The sequence below is a fragment of the Ctenopharyngodon idella genome, chromosome 10, assembly GCF_019924925.1.
Source record: "Ctenopharyngodon idella isolate HZGC_01 chromosome 10, HZGC01, whole genome shotgun sequence".
In the NCBI taxonomy this organism is placed as follows: Eukaryota; Metazoa; Chordata; class Actinopteri; order Cypriniformes; family Xenocyprididae; genus Ctenopharyngodon; species Ctenopharyngodon idella.
This window is the reverse complement of record NC_067229.1, coordinates 38,872,476-38,899,640: the sequence shown is the minus strand read 5'-3', so window position 1 is coordinate 38,899,640 and position 27,165 is coordinate 38,872,476. Positions and strand designations below refer to the sequence as shown.

At 36.9% G+C, this 27,165-nt stretch overlaps 1 protein-coding gene and 1 long non-coding RNA gene across 2 annotated transcripts in view; one reads left to right on the top strand and one right to left on the bottom strand.

The window, feature by feature from the left end:
* Positions 1 to 27,165, top strand: part of opcml (opioid binding protein/cell adhesion molecule-like) — a 153,458-nt gene that overhangs the window by 30,348 nt on the left and 95,945 nt on the right. The gene's annotated exons all lie outside the window — the stretch shown is intronic.
* On the bottom strand, positions 2,085 to 4,779 carry LOC127521544 (uncharacterized). The gene is made up of 3 exons (XR_007932394.1): positions 4,733 to 4,779; positions 4,567 to 4,649; positions 2,085 to 3,068 (listed from the first exon to the last, which is right to left on the bottom strand). It is a non-coding gene; the product is annotated as an uncharacterized LOC127521544 (long non-coding RNA).

Genomic DNA, 27,165 nt, shown 5'->3' with positions numbered 1-27,165 from the left:
CACCATGTCATTATCACAGATTTCATTATGGTGTGCAACATTCTCGCTCTATATTTAGCTGAAAGAAATGTCAAATACGAGAAACCAACGGCAATTTCAATCAAGCCACCTATGGTTAGTCAATTGTCACAAACTGTATTTTGGAATTTTTCCCTATTCATTTAGGACAGAGGCACGGCACTGTGCAAATCATTGCCTGTTGTTATATGCCATTGCAAACCTCCCCGACTGTGGCATGTTTGTACACAAAGTATTATTGTGTACTGATGTGTGCAAAAGTAAACATTATTCTGCCACTTTCAAAGGCAAAGAGCAATCTCATTAAATTGCGAACGCACAGACCTCTTATCAAAGAATTCATCGCGGTCCCTCCACCTGATCGCTGCTCTCACTCAAGCGTGAATATCGTTTAACAGTGTGTTAATGCATTGAGGTATATGGGGAACCGTTACAGCCTACAGGTCTTTGACCCGATTAGGCCAGCTGTGGGATAATTCCATGTAAATCACCGACTGTGAGATTGCTAGACTGCAGCGCTAACTAGAGGAGTGGGTCATTTGAATTTCATCCCCGTCAATTCATCCGGCCTTAATGGAGAAGCAGAATGAACTAATTGTCAGTAGTGAGTCAAGGGTGTTATCCCTTGCCTAATTTGAGGGTGCTTAATGTGTAACATAACTAGCAACTGTGTGACGGCCACGCCTTTACTGTGAATTATTAGACCATCATGATAGATACGCTGGATAGCAGTGTGCAGATTAATTTCTTTGACTAAAAACACTGCCGTACCTTCAGTCATATATCATATTGCGCATCGCTTCATGAATGATAATCCTGCAGATAAAAATCAATCTAGACATTACACGCTCTAATCGGTGGTAACGAGCAAAGTCTGCATGAGATCGGCTTGGATGTGATTCTGATCTGAAAAATCTTATGTTTCACTTGCAATTTTTCTGATTGCATGGTTGAAGTCACTTTTACCTCCAAAGAATAGTCATTGCTATAGTGCTGGTGTTGTGCCAAATTCTGACGCCTGCCAGATTAGCAGGGGTCAGTATACCAATTAATTTGCATAATTTAGTAGCCAGGGCGAGGCTGACTCCTCTTGTTAAACTGACCAAACAACTGGGTATTTAAAAGGTGGTTCATGCAACAGACTTTTAAATTCAGAAAAGGAAACTTATAGTTGTGTAAGATATTGAGACTTGTTTTCATAGACTACTGTATATCTTGAATTAAGTTTATTTTTCTTACTCCACTGGCAATTTTTTTTTGTCAGCATAAGCATTTATGCTTTTTGTAATATTTATATTTTATTTTATTGTGCTTAATTTAGTTTTTTTTATTACCTAAATTTATTAGGGATGCTGTAAGTATTTTATTTTATTTTATTATTTTATTTGTGCCACAATGAAGGAATGGGCTGTCAAGTTGGAGTTATGTTAGATGTAAAGTATCTCTCTACTCATTTATAAATTTTACTTTGGTCAAAGTCTATAGCAACATGTCAATACAGTAAATGAACGAGACTAATGTGACCCTGGACTTCAAAACCAGTCATAAGTCACACGGGTATATTTGTAGCAATAGCCAACAATACATTGTATGGGTTAAAATTATCGATTTTTCTTTTATGCCAAAAATCATTAGGATATTAAGTAAAGATCATGTTCCATGAAGATATTTTGTAAATTTCCTACTGTAAATATATATAGAAAAATATGTATTTTTGTGAGTGGATATGCATTGCTAAGGACTTCATTTGGACAACTTTAAAGGTGATTTTCTCAAAAAAATTTTGCACCCTCAGATTCCACATTTTCTAATAGTTGTATCTCAGCCAAATATCGTCCTATCCTAACAAACCATACATCAATGGGAAGCTTATTTATTCAGATGATGTATAAATCTCAATTTGAAAAAATACACCCTTATGACTGGTTTTGTGGTCCAGGGTCACAAATCACAAGTTGTGGATCGGTGATTGCAAAGATTATATTCTTATAAGATATATAAGACATAAAATATATATATATTGCAAAGTGATTAAAACCTACTGCAATATTTTATTGGTTTTATCAATACTGACTTACATATCAGCATCCCTGACACCTCACCACTGACTTTTCCCATTAGGCCCACTTGTTATACAGCACTTTCATTCACTCTGTACTTGACTGTAGAAATGCATCGCTGTTGAGCATACTGATTCCAAAAAAATCATGCATTATTCAATTAACAATTCTTTTGAATAACATCTTAGAAAACCAAACATCCGAATTATGCTTTTTCAGCATTGTAAATCCACATCTCTCCTGCAGCATAGACAAACAAGAGACAATGCAGTTTACTTATGATCCACTGGGGGGCAAAGGCGTACCACAATCTCATTTAGCACAGAATGACAATGACCTATTTTGCAAAACTACGTGCAAAGGCATTCGTTTCTGTTTCTTTGAAATGCGCTGTATCTATTTGTATAGTAATACATATGCATATCCATTGACATGGCATTGTGCCGGAGTGTCGCATCATAACTTTAAAAAGCCAAGGATTATTTGAAGAGTTCTGCTGAATCTCTTGAGGAGCCGAGGCAGATTTCTTTACTTCTATCAAACCCAGTAATACCCTGAGGAAGCATGCAGCACAAGCTTTGCTAGTTCTGTGAGTAGTGGACTGACCTCATACTAACTGCTGGATCCAGCCAATGATGGAGGGATTAAAACTGCATCATCTTTAGTGCTATAAATAATCTGCCCCGAGTTCCGTCTTCTACTTCAAAGAGATGTGGCGAACAGATTAGCATGTGTCTTCAATGAGGCGACAGCTATTAATAATGATGCCAGTGAAGCCCACCGTGATTTTCATTGAGGTTATTTATATCTGAAGGGCTGTTTATCCTCAAGGGCACGCTGGACGGGCTCCGGGGACCGAGCAGGTTGGCGACCTTGTAGCTCCACCGGGCCTGAGTCAGGTCTCGGCAAATGCGGAGCACCTTGAAAAGGGGAGACAGCAAAATGTACTGAGAAGGCACCAGGGAGCTGGGTTAAATCTTCAGAGACACACTGCAGACAGAGAGAGAAAGAGAAGGGGAGGGAGGGAGGGAGGGAGGGAGAGAGAGTGAATAGGATACAAGCGTTAACTGGGGCTCAGACCATCCGCTGGTGGCGGGATTAAACCGAGGGAATACAAGTAGCCCTGGGCGAGGGGAAAATTAGCTGGGGGTGAGGTGAGGACACTTTGCTAAGGTCACAGCGTGACTTGGTCTGATGGTGATTGTGGAAAGTTCAGACCAGGCATGACACGACTGAGTATGGTAGCTTATTTGATATGCTCTACATCCTCTCTTGAACTTGAGGGTGTTCTAGAAGACTGCAAGTCCTACTTACAAACTACAATGTTCTAAAACAGTGTTTCTCAAACTTTTCAGGTCAAGTATTGACCTTTTATCACATCAGAACCTCCAAGTGTCACCAATTTTCTGTCTAATCTGAGCACAATCTGGTCAGCGCTGTGACACACAACTTTGGAACATTAGTCAACATTCAACCTATTCACTTTGCTAAATTAAAAGGTTAGTTCATTTAAAAATGAAAATTCTGTCATTAATTACTCATTCTCATGTCATTCCAAACTAGTGAGACCTTCGTTAAAACAAAAATAATGACTTTATTCAACAATCTCTTCTCTTTTATGTCAGTCTCCTACGCAGTTGACGTAGTAAACACAGTGCAGCGCTTCTGTGTTTACTGTTGCGAGGGCAGGGCAATCTGTCACTCATATGAGATCGCAGCAACAGCGAACTGCAACCGTCCAATAATCCAATCAATTCCCAATGGACAAAATCAAGTCCCGCCCGTTTCACTCAGATACATGTCACAATAGGGAAAAAAAGATGATCACAACTTCCATTTTATGCTGACTTTAAGAGTTTATTTTCAAAGGTATTTTTTGTGGGGTTTTTCTTGGGTCATCCTTGGTTTTTTCAGTTTACTTTAATAGTTATTTAAATATTCTTTATTTTATTTAACTCAAAATAATGTATTTAATGTTAAATACTTGAATCTGCTTATTAAAATAAATTCTTAATCTGAGTAACTAGGCTGAACAATTAAATCAGTATTACCTATATTGTATTTGATGAAGCATATAATTGACCCTGGGATAAAATATTAGAAAATAAATACAAAAAGAATAATTCATTATAGTGTAACTATTAATTTCTTGACCTGAGCCAAAATTATAAAAAAAAAAAAAAAAAACACCCAAGAATAAAAAAAAAATGTATGTGAAAATGTATATTTTATATAAGTTACACTATTGTTCAAAAGTTTGAGGTCAGTAAGATATATATTTTTTTCAAATAAATTGACCGTTTGCAAAGACCCCTTTAGTTACTGTTGCTATGTCCGACAAGCCATGCCGATCTCACTCCACACATCATGTTCTCATGCAGTCAAAAATACATCGCGGAGCAAAGAGGACACTGACAACGCGTCAACAGACAAGATATTAAAAAAATATTTTTTTTTGGCATTTTTAAAGAATTTAAACAATAAATACCGTTCTGTGGCTCTTTAATGTGTCCTGACAGATCACTGTAGTGCCTCAGATCAAGCAGCTCGTGAACCGATCATCTCTTCCTACTAGTTCATTTATAGCATCAAATAAACATGAATGAACATCATAAGAAATGTTGTTTCAACCGCGGAAAGACGTCAATACACACCATTTTTCAAATTCAAGTCCACCTACGTTAATCTGCTAACTCCCCTAACTGCTTTGTCGGACAAAATGGCGGATTCGGCGTTATGATTGGTTAGAACGCCTGTCAATCAAACTCCTGGCGAAGGGTCGATTAATACTTTTATTCAGCAAGGATGCATTAAACTAAATGTTTTTCAATTAAATGCTGTTCTTTTGAGCTTTATATTCAAATAATCTTGAAAACAGTTTCCAGTTTCCAGAAAAATGTTAAGCAGTACAACTGTTTTTAACATTTATAATAATAAAAATATTTCTTGAGCACCAAATCAGCATATTGGAATGATTTGTGAAGGATCATGTGACTCTGAAGACTGGAGTAATGATGCTAAAAAAAAATTCTGCTTTGCATCACCGGAATAAATTACATGTAAAAATATATTTAAATACAAAATTTAAATACAAAATAAATTGCAATAATATTTCACAATATTACTAAATGCAATATTAAAAAATGCAGCCTTGGTGAGCATAAGAGACTCCTACTGACTGCAGTTTTTTAATGTATACTATAGATTACCAAAGAGCCTTGCATATCACCTGGAGTTTATATGAGAACCATTGTTCTAGAATTTATAGAGTTGATTTTACTCCTGTCCTCCACTGAATGCTGCTTATTGTTTTATGCTTCAAAAGCCTGAGGTAGACGTTTGTCAAAACCATCCACCTCCACAACATTCTCAACAATGTGGGTGCATTCATCACAGTGAATTTGTCATCATAATAGCAAACCTTATCCAAAGACATCAGCTGGGGAAAGCATTCCTGTAGTTACCTTGACAGATTTTTACACTTCCTTTCAACACTTCTATAGCTAAAGAAGATGACTGATGACATTCATAATTCAAATTTGTGAAGATGTTATTTCCGGGCTCTCACCTCAGAATGACATGTTGTTGGCCAATCGGTAATAAGAGAATATATCTGCATTCATAGGAAGCTGAGCAGTTGCTCAGTATAACAGGTTTTTTTCTTTTTTCTTTGTGACAAATATTATGAGGCAAATTTCTAACAGGATGTGAACCTCCCCCATCGGTGGTCCTGTCAGTTTTCTGTGAGCAGTTGCAGTGGCAAACATATCATTAAAGCTCTCAGTCCTTGAGAGCTTTTCTTGTCTCTAGCCACGCTGCTGATGCAAAGGGCTTCGGGGACTTTTCAAGGCCTCAGCCTACTTCTCATCTGCAGACAGAAAACTGTGCAAGAGGAAAAGAACGGAATAAGGCTCTGTGTGGTGCCTCTGTTTGGTGAGAGCAAATAACATGAGTCGACCGTTCGGCTTTGAGGCTGAACACAAGGCTTTGAGGCTTAAAAGAGTTTTCCAGCCCTCAGTTTTTGTTTCTGCAACCAGATCTTGGTTGACTATTCAAAAAGGCAGTAATATGAATGACTAAAAAATGGTGTAGTGGCATATAAAACGTATATAATGTTTAATCAGAATTTTCTCAGAAACAAAAATGCTTAGAGGTTGTTCTTTTGTAGCTCCAGAGACCTAGTCTAGCAGTGTTGTGTAAGTGTTGTTCTTCATACAGTATCTACAAAAACAATACTTTTCAGGAAATGAAAAATAAAAAAATAGTAGGCTAGATCGTGCGCACGATTTACTATTTCGTTCCCTCGATTTACTAAAACGTGCGCACGATTTACTTTTTCGTTGCGCATGATTTATAAATCGATCCAAAATAAATGTGTGTTGGCAGTGTGTGTACACAACCACCCTATAATGATAATCCAACCACTCCTTTTTTTTTTTTTAATCCCAATAAATCATAAGCGGTGTCTCAGAACAAGCCGTTTCCAGATCCCTGGCAATGTGACGTCACTTTAGCCACAGGCCCCGCCCACGAATGTTGACAGACATTGCCGTTTTAACATAGAACCGCCCTGAGCGAGTTCACAGCAAGTTGTACAGTCCGCTATTGCTGCACTGACGAGAATGTCTCCCAAGCTTTTTAGATGTTCTGTAGCTGGATGGATTAATCCACATAGTTCTCTCCATTTACTCCCGAAATCCAGTTTATTAAGCACCACCCGAAAAGGCATAAGGTCTTTATATATTTGTTTACTGTTTAGTTGTAAGGAGTGTTTCTGTGTACTTTGCTTTGTATGCTGATGATAATGCAAGGGAGCGAGAGAGTTTATGGATAATATTTTGTGAAAACAGACGCTTCATATTTTGTGAGAAGTACAATAAACGTTATAAAACTCATCGGTAAACAGGCTTGTACTAATATAGTGAATAAAAACAAGAAGACAATATAAGTTATAACCATAATTAAACTAAACTATACCTGTTCTATCTCCATGCAACATATATTCGCAGTTTCTGACATTATAGTGCATCCTGACTGAATCCTGACACAAGAGAACGAGCTCTTGAAGCTCTGCCCTCTTAGGCCAGCACAGCAGCTCATTTGCATTTAAAGGGCACACACTGAAACGTCGCGTTTTTGCTCAACCCCAAAAAGTGGCAATTTTAACATGCTATAAAAAATTATCTGTGGGGTATTTTGAGCTAAAACTTCACAGACACACTCTGGGGATATCAGAGACTTATTTTACATCTTGTAAAATGGGGCTTAATAAGTCCCCTTTAAGTGTTAAGAATTTCATTTTAAAGATGCAGTCCATAACTTTTTTTTGGATAAAAATGATCCAAAATCAATTTTTGAGCAAGTACATAACCAGCCAGTGTTCAAAACTATCTCCTTACCTTAGCCCGATTCACAATGGTAAGCTTGTAATAATGTTTTATAATAAAATCGGTACTGGTGGGTTTCCGTGGGAAAATTGACTATGCAGTCGTTGGCTTTGCGTCATTACGTCACGTCTGTTTACATGAATAAGGAGTGCCAGCTAGTAGGCTATATGGCATGTGAAGATGCTGCTGATGGCGGATCATTTATAGCTTTTTGTCACAGCAGCTGGAATAATTAAACTTATTTCTTTGATGGTAGATTGTAATCCAGAAAGGTCCAAATGACAATCATCAGCGACAACTGGAGTTTCCCCCGTAGTCAAAAGCAAAAGACTTCGGACTGCGGAGTGGCTACAGAAATTGAAATCTACAGGTAACGCTAATACACACTAAATACACATAGTCACGCAATGCTGATGTTGTTAACATTAACAATTTGAGAACAAAGTATAACAATAATAATTTGCATGGTTTGACGTGATCCGAGCTAAGCGATCATTAGATTTAATCACCATTGGCAGCGCGATTTATTGCAATGCTTTTTTCTCAGTTGGTCAGAACAAAAGTGGCAGATTTGTTACTTACTTGTTCAGATGACATTTTCCGGTGAAAATTCTTATTTTGGTCATACTTCCAAGACGTAGAATCTGTTATTCCACACCGATGTGGTGACTGACTAGCTTTAAGTAAATTTTAAGTAAATAACTGTCTTAGATGTTTCTATTAAAATTCTTTTGGAAGCTGCAAATGATACAATTGTTGGTGTTCTGCATTAGCTACAGTATTGTGCACTGCTAGCTAATTTGGTTTTTAGAAGAATTTGATTACAAACTTTTGGGTTGAAGTTGAGATCTCAGACTTTTGATTGCATTATTTGATATCTAGGCAAATCTGAGTACACTCTGAGACAAAATTATGAAATTATTTTATTGAAATTATAGATTGGATAAATGTGAGACTACCTGGGTTTCCTTTTTAGGGGTTTGATCCGAAAAGCAGAAGTATCCGCACTTAATCTCATTGCTGATGTTAAGAGATCTCATTTATGATTTTGATTTTTGAAATGTTTATGATTATTTTCTTGTAGGAGATGCAGTAAACTCTAGATTTTTGTATATTTTTACCACACACCAGGGCAGTGTTCAAGGGTTGAATCTCTCATTCTATGAGAGACAGATCTGCTTGTTGCCTGAGGAGCTACACAATTTTGCCTGTATAATCAGTTTTCTGTCTCTGAAGGCAAAAATCACAACATTCTCCTAACTCTTTGAACATGGTCACAGACTTTAAATGAGTTTTTAATGAGCATATTTTGAGTTACAAAGCAGCACTTTGTCAGAAGATCTGATGTAGCAGTTGAAAACGGTTTGTGAATCTCTTTGTTGTGCAGCCGGGCTATTTCCAATACATTTAACAGTAAAAGACTTTTATAGGCCCAACATTTAGGTATGTGTAACACGTTTAATGTATAATGTTATGAATGGTGGCTTGTAAAAGAAGAATGGTGACCCAAGCGCTGAGGCAGGGAGGCGGTGCGGTTTTATCTTCAACAGTTTCTCACTCCCAAGGCATTTTAGACGAGCCCTATTGCTTTTGGCATCAGTGCCCTAATGTGAAGGGCATCGGGAATGTATCATTATGACATTTAATTTAATATCCTGATAATTTTACTTCCTGATCTTTACTTATCTCCAAGTTAATAATTCCACATGTCCTAGATTCTTGAAGAAAGATGTATTATATATTGATTATACATTTTTCTATGCATTTAATGATACTTTGATATGTAATTTTCAATTTTAACTCAAAATTGTATTACTGTATAATTGTATTTTGCTCTGCTGAGCTTCCATGGTTTGTCAGGGACGGGGCAAGCTAATGCATTTTGCAAAAATGTCAAATTATCAAAAAATATCACTCATATTCAGGAACAATTTATTAAATACATACAATTTAAATGTGTAATCAGTATTTATACAGCTGTCTGCACAAATACACAGAATTACACATTTTAGCACATTTTATCCAGCAAAATTGTTCTGGCTAAAATCATAAAGATAGGTAACTTTACAATAAGGTCTCATTTGTTAATGCTTTAACTAACATGAACCAACAATAAACAGTATAATTTTTTACAGCATTTATTGACCATTGTTAATGTTAGTTAATAAAAACTTCTTCATTTTAGTTCACAGATACAACTTTTGGTCTGAAAATTGTATTAGTAAATGCTGACTAGAATTAATAATTGCTGTAGAAATATTGTTCATTGTTAGTTCATGTCAACTAATGTAGTTAACTAATGTTAACAAAAGAAAGCTTATTCTAAAGTGCTACCTAAAGAGTAATTTATTTTAATTTTCAGTGTATTGATGACTAAAGTTTCTTGTTGAAAGCATTTATCTCTTGTCTGCTTTCTAAAGCAAGGTTTTGACCACAGACCATAGTACAGTTGTGTAGTTCTCATCCATTTAGCATTCATACTTGAAAACATTTTCAAAAAACTTAAGTTGTAGAATTCTCTGCCACAGCATGAGGAAAGGTGTCCTTGATTTTCTCATTACTTTGTGTTGTGAAGACTTCAGAGTGTCTCCAGTTTATTCTAGTTGGATAGCATTATTTCCATGCCTCCAGAGTGATATGTTTATTTACACAGTGCAACAGATGTAAATAATAACCCCTCCTGGGCCACGCAGGTGTGCTGTGCGGTACTGCTCATGAGGGAGAATATCAAATGAAGATACGTGCTCTGTTTGTGTGTAAATATCTGTAACCAGCAGATAAAGTCATCCACTTTCAAACTTACAGTCATCAACAAACATTGCAACATCAACACCTGAACTGGATCTGGATACTCAGTCTGCACCTGTGCACTGCTGCCCTTCAGTGGTCTGCAGTCAATCTGTGAAGACCATATTTCATGGATACCAGGATTTTACTAAAGGGTGATATTCACTTACTGAATATATACCAGATTTTAACACTCTTCTCTATTACTGGATCATTATTTGATGAATAACTGCTGCCATAATCAATGCACAAACATCTCTTTTGTGTATTTTGTTTACCGCCTGGTTTCCACATGTCACTTTCCTTAGAGTCACTGCAGTCTTTGGAAATGATCACAGTCTAATAATCTGGTATATATTCAGTAAGTGAATATCACCCTTTAGTAAAATCCTGGTATCCATGAAATATGGTCTTCACAGATTGACTGCAGTCCACTGAAGGCCAGCAGTGCGCAGGTGCAGACTGAGTATCCAGATCCAGTTCAGGTGTTGATGTTTCAATGTTTGTTGATGACTGTAAGTTTGAAAGTAGATGACGTTATCTGCTGGTTACAGATATTTACGTTTAAACGATGCAAAGTGTGTTTAACAAAATGTGTTTTATTTTATTTGTACAGTTTTATTTTATTTATACAGTTACTCAAGTCTTCAGTGTCACATGATCCTTCAGAAATCATTCTAATGAAATCATATGCTGATTTGGTGCTTAAGAAAATTGTTTTTATCATTATCAATTTTGAAAACAGATGTGCTGCTTAATATTTTTGTGGAAACGCTAATACATTTTTTTTCAGGATACTTTGATGAACAGAAAGTTCAGAAGAACAGCATTTATTTGAAGTAGAACATGTTTGTAAATGTCTTTAACTTTTGACTTTTGGGATCTGCAACATACTGACCCCAAACTTTTGAATAGTATTGTTCATTATTTTATTGATATTTTTGAACAACATGGTTGTGCAACTGAAATTCATATTCGAATGTAAATAAGTAAAATTAAAATTCAAAAGTCACTTGACTGTCATTTTTAACAAGAAAAACAAGGTTTATAGGCCTTCAGATCATAGATACATACAGTAGATAGCTAGATAGCTGGTTGGATGGATGGTTGGATGGATGGATGGATGGATGGAAACAAAAGTTTTGATGATGCAAGATAAAAGTCAATAAAATAACATTTCACAATTTATGATGAGCCTAATTTGCAAAGAAATGAGACATGATTGTGCCAATAAGAATGACAGTGACTGTTTCAGTGCATTTAGTGTGGTCAAATGGCTGGTCGGTCAGCCATTGTGATGTTATAAAGTTTGGAGCTAGTAACTTTCTCTGAGTTTTGGATTCCACAACCCTTCCTCATCCCCTCATTTAGCAGAAAAAGCTGTTTAATAACCATTCCTAAATGCTTCAAACTGTGACACGACAGTCGGCTCAAGTTTCTGTTGCGTCTGCTTGATTTTTAAAGCCGTTGTTTACTTTATAGCCCAACGTGTCTGTCTGAAGCCGATTTTAAGTCAGTATAGCTTTATGTATTCATAAGCCCTAAGGCCGAGTACCTCGTGCCTCGGGAGTTTGAGCTGCAAAAAGACCTTTCATCTCCAGACAGCTCACGCATAAAGTGGGCAGTGATGGTTGTACGTTTTACCGTTGTCTCACAAAATTGCTCCCGCTTTCCTTGAAATGACTTGAGCTGAGGGAAAAATCATGGAACATGACAGGCGGTGTCTAATCCCAGGAGGGATCAGAGAGGTATAGTTCTGGAATGATCTCACCTAATGAAAGCAAGCAGGTGATGAGAGACACCTACAAGTCTCCTTACCACCCCCTCTCACAACACACTTCATTAATATTCTTAATCCCGACACCAGTGATTCAGATGTCACTCACTCAGCTTCAGGTTATTAGAGGGCGGGGGGCGGATCCTACCTCAGGTAGCCTGATGGGAGAACATGTGGCGCGCCGCTAAGACTCTGACAGGGATCGCGTCATGAGGCAGCATGCAGAGACGATGTTCACCTATCATCTCCACTCAGCTGAGGAGAGAGATGCTGTCTGGCAAATCAGCGCTGCAGAGACATGAGACTCCATGTTGTTTTCTACATGGGTGAGCTTCCCAAGTGAGATGCCGGATTGACTTTCCTGTGAGAACTCCTGTGTCTCCGCAGAGGGGGATGAGCTCACATACTTGTTGTGTTTTAAAAAAGTTTCTTTTTGCTAATTGGAAGATATTGTAACTTTAATGCTGAAACGCACCATTTAAATGTCTGAGGCCTTGCCGGTAATGGTCACAACACCAGCTGTTGTTTGTGTTTGGGACGAAAAAAGTCACCTAGAGGAAAATGCTATTGCTTTTTCATAGCTCAAGAGACTTAACTGAAGCCTTATTTATATGTTTCACTTACTAATATATTATAGTTAACCTGAATAGCAACTTTGTCCCAGATGATTCTTCCTAAAAATTAGAAACAGATGAGAAATTAAATGGATATCACAGTTGACTTAATTAGAAATATTTAAGTTAAAAGATTCATTTAAACTGTACACCCATTATCATGCATTATTTCTGTATAGTTTTATTTAATTTGCTATTTATTTTAAACACTCAAAAAATGTATGTAAACATGTAAATTTCACATAAGGCAATTTTTGCATTTGTTTCTACTCCAATTTGTTGTTGAAATATAATCATTTACACGGTGGCTGTCATAACCTGTTTTCATGACAGATTTATTTAAACATCACTAACAGGTTAAAGTCCCCCTGAAATCAAAATTTAAGTTTTTTAGCTTTTAGTATGAATATGTTAGCCTTAAGGTTATGAATAAGCTGGTGTGTTCCACAACAATGACAAAATTCGCATTTAGGAGATATAAGCATTCAAATCTTACAGTCTCTCACTTCCGCTAAAATGAATCACGGATTTTCACGACATTACATCACACTTCAGTTTCTCGTCAAATCTTCGGTCCAATTAAATGCTCTCTAGAATCTGAAGTCCCGCCTCCTCCTACACTCTTACAGACGCTGAAGCCTAGGTCATTTGCTCACATATTTACTAGTTTCTACATGGTGAATGGCACATAGTGCACTATATAGAGAATAGGGAACGATTCAGACAGTGTAAATATGCTTTCCTTTGACGCGAATGAAGTCCGTTTTCGCGTTATGTCACATGAACCGCTGCAACGCGAGCAGTCTGCTCCGGTCCAGAGACACGAGAGCACAGAGCGGATCATATGCGCAAGTCGGCACAGACCACAAAAGGTATCGGACCCATTTGAATTCTGCACAGAATGCTGTATATAAGCGATATAAAGGACATTATGAGGAGAAACGGTTGGAGATTAGAAGGAAACAGAGGTTTTACTGAGTCTAACGGCTCTGGCGAGCTGTAACAAAAAAAAAAAAAAAACGAAATGCTATTGGCTATTTTAAAAAAAGGGCGGGGCTGTTCGATATATCGCCCTGTCTTCCTGTTTCAGTTGAAAATACATCAACACATTGAATAATGCTGTGCATTCCAACACTCTTTAGTGGGCCTTTAAGTAAAATATAGGCCTAATTAATATATAGGCTAATATAGTGCATATACTCCGTGCTGCCGCTTAACTGAGGCGCCTATACAGCGATCTGTCATGCCACACCAAAGAGCGTCAAACAGCATTTGTTGCTTGAATTTCATGATAAAATGGACAGAATTTGTTTCTTATTGAAAGTAACAAAACACATTGTTATTGTGATTATTGGTGGTTAAAAGTGGTTAATAGGATACAACGCTGTATTCATGGTGCACATGTGCGTATAACCATAAGACACGTGCCGGAAATTCACGGAACAAATACGTGTACTGTTACACCCCTAATATATAATTTTATTAGTGTTATTAGTGACCTAGAAATAGTGCAGATTTTCATCTTTGTTTGTCAGTTTGTTGGTTTAAACAAAAGAATACATTTTGAATCCAAGATTTTCAGTGTTGTCTCATTTTATAGATTTGTAGTTCAAATGAAAAACAAATGGTAAGGCTTAACGTTAAGACTCCTTACCTTCCGCTCATCCTTTCTCATTCTTTCCCTTGTGCTTTAGAGCAGAAACCTTCTAGACAAGTGCGCTAAGTTAATGAAGGTTAAACCTTATACACTGCATACTTAAAGCAGCTATATTCTCTGATAAGAAACAAAGGCTAATGAGAATGTAATTCCCTTTAGTGTCTAAAAATACTGAACAAAATGGACATCAAAAACACAGTTGATAATATAAAGCAGCTCTAGCTGTAGTTTATCAGTTAGCATATTTTGGATTTCAATTTTGCCCAGCTGGACAGAGGACTGGCTTAATTCTCAGCACCAGGTCTCTGAGGGAGTACACAAGCCACCACACAGCATGCTATTAATTTACTAACCATTAGCACATGGTCTGAAAACATCCTGTAAGTGTTTGCATGCAAACACTAAGGCTGGAACAGAAGGAGCCTCTAGTATCCACAAATTCCCTTTCTAGAGTTGGTAAAGGATCTAACAGGTAAATATTTTGGCCGCTTTATTGATAGTGAGACCACTTAGAGTGATTATTCTGTGCTTATGTAGCTGCCCTGAGCTGATGGAGGGGAGCAGCAGGGGAGACGTATTATCTACTTGAATAATGCGCTTGTGCTCTTCGTGAATAAATATTAGGAACATGTTTAACTTGGCTGAACTTACCATGTCCTGGAGTTCCCAAAGAGGAGACACACAATAAACTGCGGTTAAGAAGGCCTCTGTGTTCAAATATGCATACTTTCCTACAATACCATTAAAAAGATTGAGGTCGCTAAGATTTTTTGAAAGAAGTCTCTTTTACTTACCAAGGCTTCATTTATGTGGTCTAAAATACAGTAAAAACAGTAATATTGTGAAATATTTTTAGAATATAAAATAATTGGGTAACATTTTACAGTAAGGTTCATTAGTTAATGTATTAACTAACATGAACTATCCATGAGCAATACATTTGTGACTGTATTTACTAATCTTCGTTAACATTAGTTAATGAAAATACAGTTTGTTCATGTTAGTTCACAGTGCATTAACTAACGTTAACAAAATTTTAATAATGTATTAGTAAATTTTGAAATTAACAAAGATTAATAAATGCTGTATAAGTGCAGTTCATTATAAGATGTACCAATAATTGTTTTCTATATTAAAATATTTTAAAATGTAATTTATTCCTGTGATGTTAAAGCTAAATTTTCAGCTTTCCAGTTTTCAGTGTCACCTTCAGAAATTTCTAATATGCTGATTTGGTGTTCAAGAAAAAGTTGTTACTATCATCATTTTTAAAACAGTTGTGCTGTTTAATATTTTTGTGGAAACCCTGATACATTTCATCAGGATTCTTTGATGAATAGAAAGTTCAAAAGAACAGCATTTATTTGAAATATTTTTTGTAACAATGTAAAATTCTTTACTGTCACTTTCGATCAGTTCAATGTATTCATGCATTAACTGAATACATTTAAAAAACAAACAAACAAACAAACAAAAAAAAAAAACTTTTGAACAGTAGTGTTGTATGAAAAAATCTAGTATGGCTAGGAACAACTTAGTACTCTGTTTTCATAATACACAATACTCAGTTGTACAGAGCATGCAGCATTGTCCATAATAATGAAAGTCAAATGCGTCCAGTGTTGTTTTGGACCCCATTGTCTTTTGATGTATGGACAAAAACAGTTGAAAAATTCTTCAGAATATCTTTTTTTGTGCTTTGAAGAAGTAAAGAAAATCATACAGGTTTTGAACGACATGAGGATAAAATGAGTAAATGATGACATTATTAAAGCTGCAGGCCGTAAGTTTTGCCTCTTTGTCGCCATCTCTGTTCGAAACCTGCAATTGCAGTTATTTGCAGAATTATCTTTACATGGGTTGTGCATTGGCACGAATCCTCAGTGCGGATTAATCTAATGTTTGCTGTCAGTCACCACACCGGTGGATACTGTACATGTACTTTGTAATCACAGATTGTAGTTTTGGAAGTATGACCAAAATAAGAATTTTCACCGGAAAATGTCATATGAACAAGTAAGTAACAAATCTGCCACATTTGTTCTGACCAACTGAGAAAAAAAAGCATTGCAATAAATCGCTCTACCAATGGTGATTAAATCTAATGATCGCTTAGCTCATATCACATCAAACCATGCAAATTATTATTATGGTTATTCTTTGTTCTCAAATTGTTAATGTTAACAACATCAGCATTGCGTGAATATGTGTATTTAGTGTGTATTAGCGTTACCTGTAGATTTCAATTTCTGTACAGTCTAATCTCTAACGTTAATTTGTCATACCATGCAATCCGCCATCAATATGATAAGTTTAATTATTGCAGCTGCTGTGAGAAAAGGCTATAAATGATCCGTCACCTGCAGCATCTTTACATGTGATATAGTCTACTTGCTGGGACTCCTTCTTTATGTAAACAGACGTGACGTAATGACGCGAAGACAAACGGCGACATGCTCAAATTTCCCGCCGAAACCTACCAGTACCATCCGAATTAGAAAGCATTATTACAAGCTTACCATTGTGAATCGGGCTAAGATAAGGAAATAGTTTTGGACACTGACTGGTTATGTACTTGCTCAAAAATTGATTTAGGATCATTTTTAACTAAACAAAGTTACGGACTGCAGCTTTAAATTTTGAGTGATCTGTCTTTGTCCCTATCTGAGTTTAACAAAACCAGGTAACTTGTTGTAGTATAATGCCAACATGATAAGGGTGTAATATATTAGGGAAGGTATTTACACTAAACAACTTCAAACGGTTTGGAAGTTTTTCACTACACACTAAGTACAGAAATTCGAATATAGCCAGAGACGTTTACTTTGACAGAGGATTGTCAAATTAATGTGGCGTCAAATTCGCAGGCAGTTACTCTACTTCAATATTTGACCTTTTAGAGTGGGCCACAAATTTGACTTGAAAGCATTGGCAGTCTTTAACTTAGAGAGTGTCTCGCATCAAACTGTCTATTTGGTTTATGTGGAAATCGGTTCTAATGCATGGTCTTTTATTGAGGGCTCACTTGCCTCCTGGCGGTCTCGGTTTCCATGTATGCTCAGCAAGCCTGTCTCAGCTGTCGGTACCTTCTTTTTTTATTGCCAAGCAATTAAAATCTGTATAGAAGCAGAGAGACCCTCGGCGACGAAACCGAGAGGAGAGGCGGCAGAGAATCTCAGCAGCTGAGGGGGAGAAATGGTGTTTACGACATAATCGCCGAGGAGCATGACTTATCTGTGGCACACGCTCGTGTTTGTGATGAGAGGACTGCTGGGATGTGCCAGCGTCTTCCCTGGAAGAGGCTTACGGAACACTCTAAGCTATGGAGGTGTCATTTCAGCACAGTGTGGTTTTTCACCAACACCAGAGCCATGAATACCAAACCAAACGGTTTGTAGAACGAGAACAAGATTATGGGATCTATTTTTTTTTTTTTTTTTTCCAGGAAAAAATCTGAGAAGCAGGGAACTTCTTACTCTGCATGTCATCTTGTTGTTGTCTAGGAGAAACAATCAGTTGAAAACAGATTTTTTTAATGAATTAAAACACTTGTGTCACAAGCATCTTGGGCCTCAATGAAAGAAAGAACACGTGACCATCTCTATTATTTCAGTTTATTTTCTGTCAATTTAACATTGTCTGGTTTTCTACGAATACCAACCAACTGGCTAGAGAAAAATATAGAGTGAGCAAGAGAGTGGTAGGGTTGGTGCTGTCTGCTGTCGGCTTAGTGAATAGGTTGATGAGTCATCTCTTGAACTAAATATTTTCAGCTCAAAAGAGCTTGTGTAGCATCAAAACATGCTGTGAGAGCAGTAACAAAAAGAGGTCATGCCAAATATCATGTACTAATGTGCAGTTCTGATACCTCCTTTGCTTCAGAGCACTAAGTGAAAAAATAACGACAACCTTTTTTTTAGACAGCTTCTCTTGATGTGGCCCTCTTGATGTGGATGTGCACAGTATATATATACAGTCATGTGAAAAAGAAAGGACACCCTTTAGAATTTTATGTTTTTTTGTATCAGAACATAATAAAAATTATCTAGTTTGTTAGCAGGTCTTAAAATTAGGTAAATACAATTTATTTATTTAACAAAAATAAAGCCAAAATGGAAAAGCCATGGGTGACAAACTAAGTACACCCTATGATTCAATTGCTTGTAGAGCCACTGTATGACAGTATATCAGTATTTCACATTGTTGTGGAAGAATTTTGGCCCACTCTTCTTTACAACGTTGCTTCAGTTCATTGAGGTTTGTGGGCATTTGTTTATGCACAGCTCTCTAAAGGTCTTGCTGCAACATTTCAGTCTGGACTTTGATGGGGCCATTGCAACACCTTGATTCTTTTCTTTTTCAGCCATTCTGTTGTAGATTTTCTGGTGTGCTTGTGATCATTGTCCTGTTGCATGGCCCAATATTGGCCAAGCTTTAGCTGTCGGACAGACGGCCTCACATTTGACTCTAGAATACTTTGGTGTACAGATGAGTTCATGGTCGACTCAATGACTGTAAGATGCCTAGGTCCTGTGGCTGAAAAACAAGCCAAAAATCATCATCCAGTTTTGGATGCGTGATGAACAGTTGGTTTGAGGTGTTTGTGCTGATATGCTGTATTTGGTTTTTGCCTAACTTGGCACTGTGCATAATGGCCAAACATCTCCACTTTGGTCTTGTCTGTCCAAAGGACATTGTTACAGAAGTCTTGTGGTTTGTTCAAATGCAACTTTGCAAATGCTGCCATGTTCTTTTTGCTTTCTCTTGGCAACCCTTCCAAACATGCCAGACTTGTCCCGTCTTTTTCTAATTGTACTGCCATGAATTTTAACATTTAATAAGTTAACTGAGGCCTGTGGAGTCTGAGGTGTAGATCTTGTTTTTTTTGTTGTTTTTTTTGCAGTTTCTTTGAGCATTGCATAGTCTGACCTTGGGGTGAATTTGCTGGGATGTCCACTCCTGGGAAGATTGGCAACTGTCTTGAATGATTTCCACTTGTGAATAATCTTTCTCTCTGTGGAAATTGTTTGGAAATGCCCATATTACCCTTCTCAGATTGATGGCAGAAACAATTGCTTCTCTAAGATCATTGCTAATGTCTTTCCTCCTTGCCACTGTGTTAACACACTTGAAGGTTCCAGACCAGCAAACTGCCGAAGCTTCTGCTTTTACGCTTGCTGATGATCAATTAATCAAAGACATTTGATTAGCAGCGCCTGACTACTACTTACCCTCTCAATTCCTATGGAAGTAGTAAGTAAATAATGTCACAGTGTAATATGCCATGTGTTTTTGTTCATCTGAGGTTGTATTTACTTAATTTTTAAACCTGCCAAGGACCAGATTATTTTTATTATGTCCTGATAATACCAGGGTGTTCTTTCTTTACCGTATTTTAAAAAAATCTTAATTTATTCCAAACATTTGACTGGTAGCAGTGTTAAGAAAAGTTGCTTTTAAAAGTAATGTTATAATTGGCCATGTACACACTGTAGCTAAATTCGGTTGTCAGTTCACCTTTTAGTGCTTAATCCTTTTCTGTGCACACACAGTGCAATCATTTACGGTAGCGACAACCGCATTTACAAAAATTCTATGCAGTGTATATGGAACCAGCCCGTCATTTTACCAGCGTTGCCCAGCACAGCTATACCACGGCATGTTACAGCAGTAGAGCTATTGCAAACAGAAACAAGTATACTACTACATAGAAATTGCATGTTGGCACGTTATTTGAGGGTAATTTGCTTTTCCAATGAGCATGAGCGGTACATGAGTGGAGCATTCGCACGGGCCATGAGTAACAGAGAGCATAGAGCAGAATACTGAACGGAGCGTCACACTGTGCAGTGATAACAGCTAAAGCGAGAGTAAAACCTGAGCGCTGAGGGCGGGGCAGCATATATTTTCAGCTCATATTTTCGGCCATCTTTCTCTTTCGGACAAAAACCAAAAATGCCATTTTCGGCTGATAATTTTCGGCGGCCAAAATTTTGGTGCATCCCTACACTGTAAAAAAGAATTGTTGGTTTAACTTAAAAAAGTAAGTTACCTGGTTGCCTTAAAATTCATTGAAATTAAAAATTTGTGTTAATACAGTGGTGATTGGTTTAATCAACAGAAACTCAAAATAGTATGTTATCTGAACCATTATTGAAGTTGATTTGACAAAAGAAAAAATGTTGTGATAACAAATCATGAAAATAATTTTTTGCAGTGTGGAAAAGTAATCTAATTACAACTCACGTTACTTGTAATGTGTTATTCCCAACACTGGCTGGTAGTGTGTGTGTATATGTAGGTTGTGTTCAAGTGAAAACAGTTTGCTGTTGTTGATTAAATAAGTTTGGAGGATTAAATCATCCCTCTCAGACTCAGAAACATCAAAATAAATCCATGTAACCTTGAGCTGTTTTCATCAAATAGCAAACAATTGAGGAATCACCGTCTTGAGTGTGTGACTCTCCCAGATACAGACGTCTTATCTGGGGTTGGTGCTGCCTCTGTAGTAAACATATTGACTTTTAGATAACATCTTACAATGCTGGGGAAGTTCATCTACTTGGTCTGTCATTTTATTCATTTATTTTGCTAACTGAAGACATTTGTTCCTAAAGTCTTTAATAGTGGATTGAGGAATAGCTTTATTTCATTCTGTACTGAGATGATACAATGCAGAAGCTGCTGGCTTCAGAAGTCAGATTTTTTTTCATCTGATCTCCGAAAGCTTCATTGACACTGAAATGAAATGAAAAAGGAAGGCCAGCTGTTTTACAGACTTATAATGACATACTCGTGTTTCTGAAATGTGTAATAAAATGTGTTTAGTGCTTCTAATCTTTATTGTCACAGACTTATTAACACTTTTTATAGCACTTTAATCAGATGCAAATTGTAAAGCAAAAGGCACACTTTTGAACTTAGTTTCATTGCATTAGAAACAACTTATTAAACCAAGTGGCTTCTACAAATAAATTATACTAACTTCCCTTTTCTGAGAATTTTATTCAGCTGCTCCCAAGGTGATTTTTATTCTATGTATAAAATCAGTTCTTTCAAGTTCACACAGGTTTCATTAATGTTTTAACACCAAAATATGTACAGATAAAGTTTTTGCCTTATATGTTATCATATCTCTTTTGTTTTATTTTTTAAAACCTTTTTTATTTAATGCAGTAAAATTGAGATTTTTTTAAGTGTCCAAATACTATTTGGGGTCACCGTTATTGTGTCACACGGATAACTTTAAAGAGTAGTTTATTGGCATAACTTTTTATGTTACCTTTTTATTTTCAGTTGCTTTTGATTTCTTTTTTATTGAATGGTTGCCATTAGAAATTTGGCACAGGTGCAGAGATGGTTCGTTAGCAGTATTCTCATTTACCCTTCCTGATGAGAGCTTTTCTGTCTATTATTCTTTTAGATCTCAGTGTTTTGTGGCAGCAGTCATCAAAAATGTATTCTCATGAAAGTGTGCTGGAGACTCATCTTAAAAAGAAATTTCTTCAAAGTCTTCAAGTGTCACAATGGGACAGAATCTAAATTTGAATGGAATGGGGCTGGAGAAGGTGGTCCTGTGGATTGCTGATGACAGTGACACTACGTCTGTTTTCCACACACACACTTTTTTTTCCAAAAGTTATATAAGGATAACTCCAATTCAAATGTAAAATCCTTCACTACAAACAACTTTTAAAATCTGAAAATGCCCTGCAGGATAAATAAAAGTGGTGGTTGGTAAAGAGCGACTTGGTCTAGTGAGCAGTAAACAGAATAAGATACATTAAGGCACTTCCTTAAGCCAATAAACACATGGCATCTTATTGAGCCTTATGATAAGCCCCCAGTGAATACCTGAACAAGGGGTCTATCTCTAAACGTCAAAAGCTGGTCTTTTATTAATGACTCAGCAGAAATCACACATAGACGATCTGTAGATTGTGTTCCAGCCCAACGGCAAGATACTAGCTTGCTTGTGGGAGAAACTCAAATGCAGCATCTCCTTTTGTTCCGCCGTTGCATCAAACCTGTCCGTTCTGATTGGACTAGATGGCTCTGCAAAAGATCCCCGGTCTCTCTGGTAATCTCGCCAGCTGTCTGCAGCGGAGGTGCAATCCTACAGGGTTGCTACCGCGGTTAGCCAGGGATTATTTTTTCATGATAAGGTCTGTATCTGCTCTTCCTGTGGCATCTGTGGCCCATGCTCCAGTGAGGACAGCTTTTGCTTATTAGTCTGGGTGACGTGCTAGAGCAGAGGGGCTGTGTTCTGCCTTGAGGACGCCACGGCTTTGAAGAAGTGGAAATGAGAGGCATTTCCATGGCCGAGTGGGGGAAGTAGACCAGAAGTGTGATATTTCATTAAGTTTGAGGTGAAATAGCTTCACCTCCTCATTTCCAGCTACACATATACGCCCAGAAAGTCTCAAAACAAAGTACAACTGCCAAATTAGTGTGATATTTCGAAAGGAAACATGAAGGAATTCTATGGATACTGTAGTGATTTTAGTTCTGAACTGCTGTATTTGCAGTTTGTTTATGTTGTTGCATATTATTTTCCTATTGAGCAAAGTGCTTTCTACAAAATAATTTTCTTTATCAGTAAATTGACTTCTATCCCTAAAAAAAACACAGATATTCATAAGAAGCAAAATTGCATATGATATTAAAACTTTTTTACTGTTTTACTGTATTTTACTGTTACATTGATGCTTTTAGCAGATGCTTTTATTCAGTGACACATTAAAATAATAAAGCAATAAGCCCCATGAAGCCGTGGTTTACAGTGAATTTATAACAGCTAAGGGGAGTTGTTAGTTACGACGTGAAGCAGAGTGCCTAAAACCCCCTTAGCTGTAAACCACGGCTTCATGGGGCTTATTGCTTTTATAAAACGGTTACCACACAATACAAATATTAAAAAAAAAAAAAAAAATGTATCAATGCAACTTTCATGAAGTAAAATCATTAAAAGGCTTCCTTCTGCTGGAAAAAAATTGTGCTGACCGTGAACGGCAACAGAAGTTACATTTATTACACCATTAGATGTCGGCAAAGACTGTCTTTATGAGGGAATCACTCAGTCGCAAAGACTTTTATATTGAAATTTGTGAACACAGAACAAGACGCAAATGACAAATGCTATGGCTGAATCCCAAATGGCACCCTAAACACTCGCGGTCTTCCTCTGAGGCTGGGTTCCAGTTTGTTTTTTTAGGCCCTTTCCTCGCTAACTTCCCTCAGTCTCGTTGAGTCAGATGTACGTCATTGCTTATGTTGCACGAGTGCCCACTACTGGCAGAACCCTTGCAATGGGCTGAATTGGAACGTCTTAAGCCCTTGATCACTTGGATTCTATATTTATATATATATATATATATATATATATATATATGTGTGTGTGTGTGTGTGTGTGTGTGTTTGGGTTGTTTTAGATATTTAAAAAAAAAAAAAAAAAAAAAAAAATATATATATATATATATATATATATATATCATAGAGTTGTTTGTGGTGGGGTAAATTAAACATGATACGCACATCACAATCATGTTGCATTGTGGTATATGGAGCATGAACTGTACATATAATAAAATAAAAATTAAAATTAAAATAAATTATAATAAATAAACTTAATTTAAGCTATATACAGTACTTGTAATGATCAGTCCTCTGAAGGCGAGCTTGATGAACCCAAGTGCAGTTTGTTGAATTATCCAAAGTGAACAAACCAAAGAACGCAACCAACTTGAACATGAACATGAGCAGACTTGATTATGAACAGACTTGACATGACACTCACCAACAGTGGGGTTACATTAACAATGCACAACAAAGTAACATGAAGAAGACAATGGCTTTAAATAGGCCCTGTCCCAAATGGCACCCTAAACACTCATGGCCTTCCTACGAGTCCGCACTTTCGTGACGTAATGTCGCTTTGACTGTCAGGAAGAAGTCTGCCGCGGGGCTCAGCAAAAGTGCGCATCGAGGGCGCATATCGGCCGCAAAGGGGGTGCTCACGAGCACCCTTCTGAAGTCTAAAATTGACAAATGGAACATCCTACGGTCTCGTGGACTTAACAGATACACGCACGTGGCAGCCATTGTAAGTCCACAAGACCGAAAGTGCATAGAAGTGTGCCATTTGGGACAGGGCCATACAACAACTAAGTGAACACATGACTAAGACAACCAATAAGCAAGTGACACAAGGAACAAGGGAACCAATGACAGAACAGAACTGAAAACCACATGACCATAAACAACCAATCAGAACATGACACATAGACTAAGGGAACACATGAGGAGCAAGGGAAGCATGACACAAACTGCATGAACAAAATGACAAAATAAAAGACATGAACCATGAAACAAGAAACATGAACATGAAACAAAACTATATTACAATACTCTGAAAACAAGTCTTAAAAGTAAAAAATTCAATTTTGCTTTTCATGTAAATTTAAGTTGTTTTAAAGATGTTTTGATCTTTTTTTACCTGAAATCAAGACAAAATGCTGTCTAGTAATATTATTTTTGCAGTGTTTACTTGTAAATAAAAGTACAAATGTGATTTTGTTCCTTTTCTTTGAAGATAAAAACCAATACATCCTGACTTATTTCTTTTAAATCCACGTACTTATATCACTCCCATTATGCGTTTGTTGTTCATGTTCACTCACTGCCTGTTTTGTAGTCACAGATTTCTTATCCTGCTAATGAAAAAAGGAACCAATTCCATGCACTACTGGTCAAACACACTCCATTATGGTGGGCGGCCTTCTTGGGTCTGGCGAGCTTGGTCCATACAGCACATGCTGTTTACTTATCCCTTTCTCCCTCAAAAGGGCAAGTTAAGTGGCCCTGGAAGCAGGAGTGATTTCTGTCTGCAGTGTGCCGAGGTAGAAAAATGATGGTAAATGTAGTGGGGTTACTGATCAATAGTGCATTTCTGCTCAGAGTGAAAACAACATCACTCACGCTGGAAGAGAACAGTGATTTTTATCAATATGTTATTTTTTTTTTGCCTTTCCTCCACCCCAGAAAGTCTAAAAGGGTGGGTACAGTACATTTAACATTTGATTATTGTGTACATCAAAGCTACAAAGCCTACAGCTTGCATTCCAACTCTGATGAAAACTTTCTAATATATATTGAACTTTCTCTAGAATGGCTTCTGAAGTTTTGACCTACATAATATTTACCCCTGAATGCTCCTTTAAAAAATATTTTATCTCTGTTTGCAGCCTTCTTCATATCCTTCTCCTTCCATTTTGTTCAAGCATAGCATTCGCTCCTCAGTCTATGAACAATGCTTATGCATGATGTATTGTCTTAGAGCTCCTTAATGTTGTATGGATGTAGACCGAGTGAACTTTAAAATCGGTGGAAGAATCGTTGCCTTCTAAGCCATGACTAATTTACGACCAAAGCCTCCAAACACTCCAAAGTAATCCCCAGTCTTTCACTGCGGTCTGCAACCTTTGATGAAAGTCAATGAAGATCAAGGGAGCCTGTCAAGCGCTTTCCAATTTGTCAAGCCTAATATAAATGAAAGTCACTTTTCCGGTGAATATTGCGTTGTTGAGCTCAGAGTTCCTTTCAACAGGTTATTTGCTATACAACTAATCTCCTCTGAACAATAGAACAAGAAACAGGAGTCCAAAACAGTTCATGGATATGTTTGTCTCATGATTTAATTTAATACGCTTCATTTGAGATAAGCTTTGTATGGATCATTGTAGGGATGCACCGATACCATTTTTTAAGGACCGAGTACGAGTACCGATACTTTTTTTCTAGTACTCGCCGATACCAATTCCAATACATTTATTACTTTCTCTCTCTCTCTCTCTCTCTCTCTCTCTCTCTCTGTGATGTTGCAGTTTTCCAAGCACAACACAGTGAGACTAATGAATGTAGGACAGCTTCTTTATTATTACTCTAACTTGTCTCAAACTTAAAGAACAAAAATTTCACAGTGTCCAGTAATCTTCAAAGAGTATAATTACCAATATATGTAACTGTTGTTATATAAAAAGAAATTTACAAAAAAACAAATTACAAACAATACAACAAATACTATAATGAGATACAAATTAAATAAACTTGTTTTTCAGATACAGTAGGTTTATTTACCATGTATACATTTATTTAACATATTTTGTTGTTTTATTAAAATTAATGACAAATATAGGCTACGGTCCCTTTAAGACCGAATCCATGGATACTGACACATATCCTGTTTTCACCCAAATGTTTATGTTCACTATCCCGCTTTCACTAATCGATAACGAATTGTGATTGAAAGCATGCAGTTCGCAATGTGTGTGTTGTCATCATTAATTTTTAAGTATTTCCACACCTCTGAGGCTGACATTGTTTCTGCTGCTGCTGCCGGTGTCTCTGTGCGTGTAAAATTCTGTCAGTTATGTCACGTAAGTTATCGGTCTTTGGTATCGGGGGTATTTTTATGAGTATGAGTACAAGTACATGAGTTTGGTATTGGGCCCGATACCGATACTAGTATTGGTATCGGTGCATCCCTAGTTCATTGAAAGATCACTGAGAATATCTTCAGTTCCCCTGTCTTTGCCAAGCATTTACAATATATTTGATAGAATAGTTCACTCAAAAATGAAAATTCTGTCATTATTTACTCTACATATTTGCCAAAAATCATATGACTTATGACACAAAAGTCGAATATCCTATCCATTATTTTCAATTTAATGAAAGTAAATGAGGGCTGGGGCTGTCAAGCTCCAAAGAGACAAAAAAAGCAACATAAAATTATCATAAAAGCAGTCCATGTGACTTATGCACTATGACTTACCGCTTCATGAATTTTTTTTTTTAAGATGCTCTA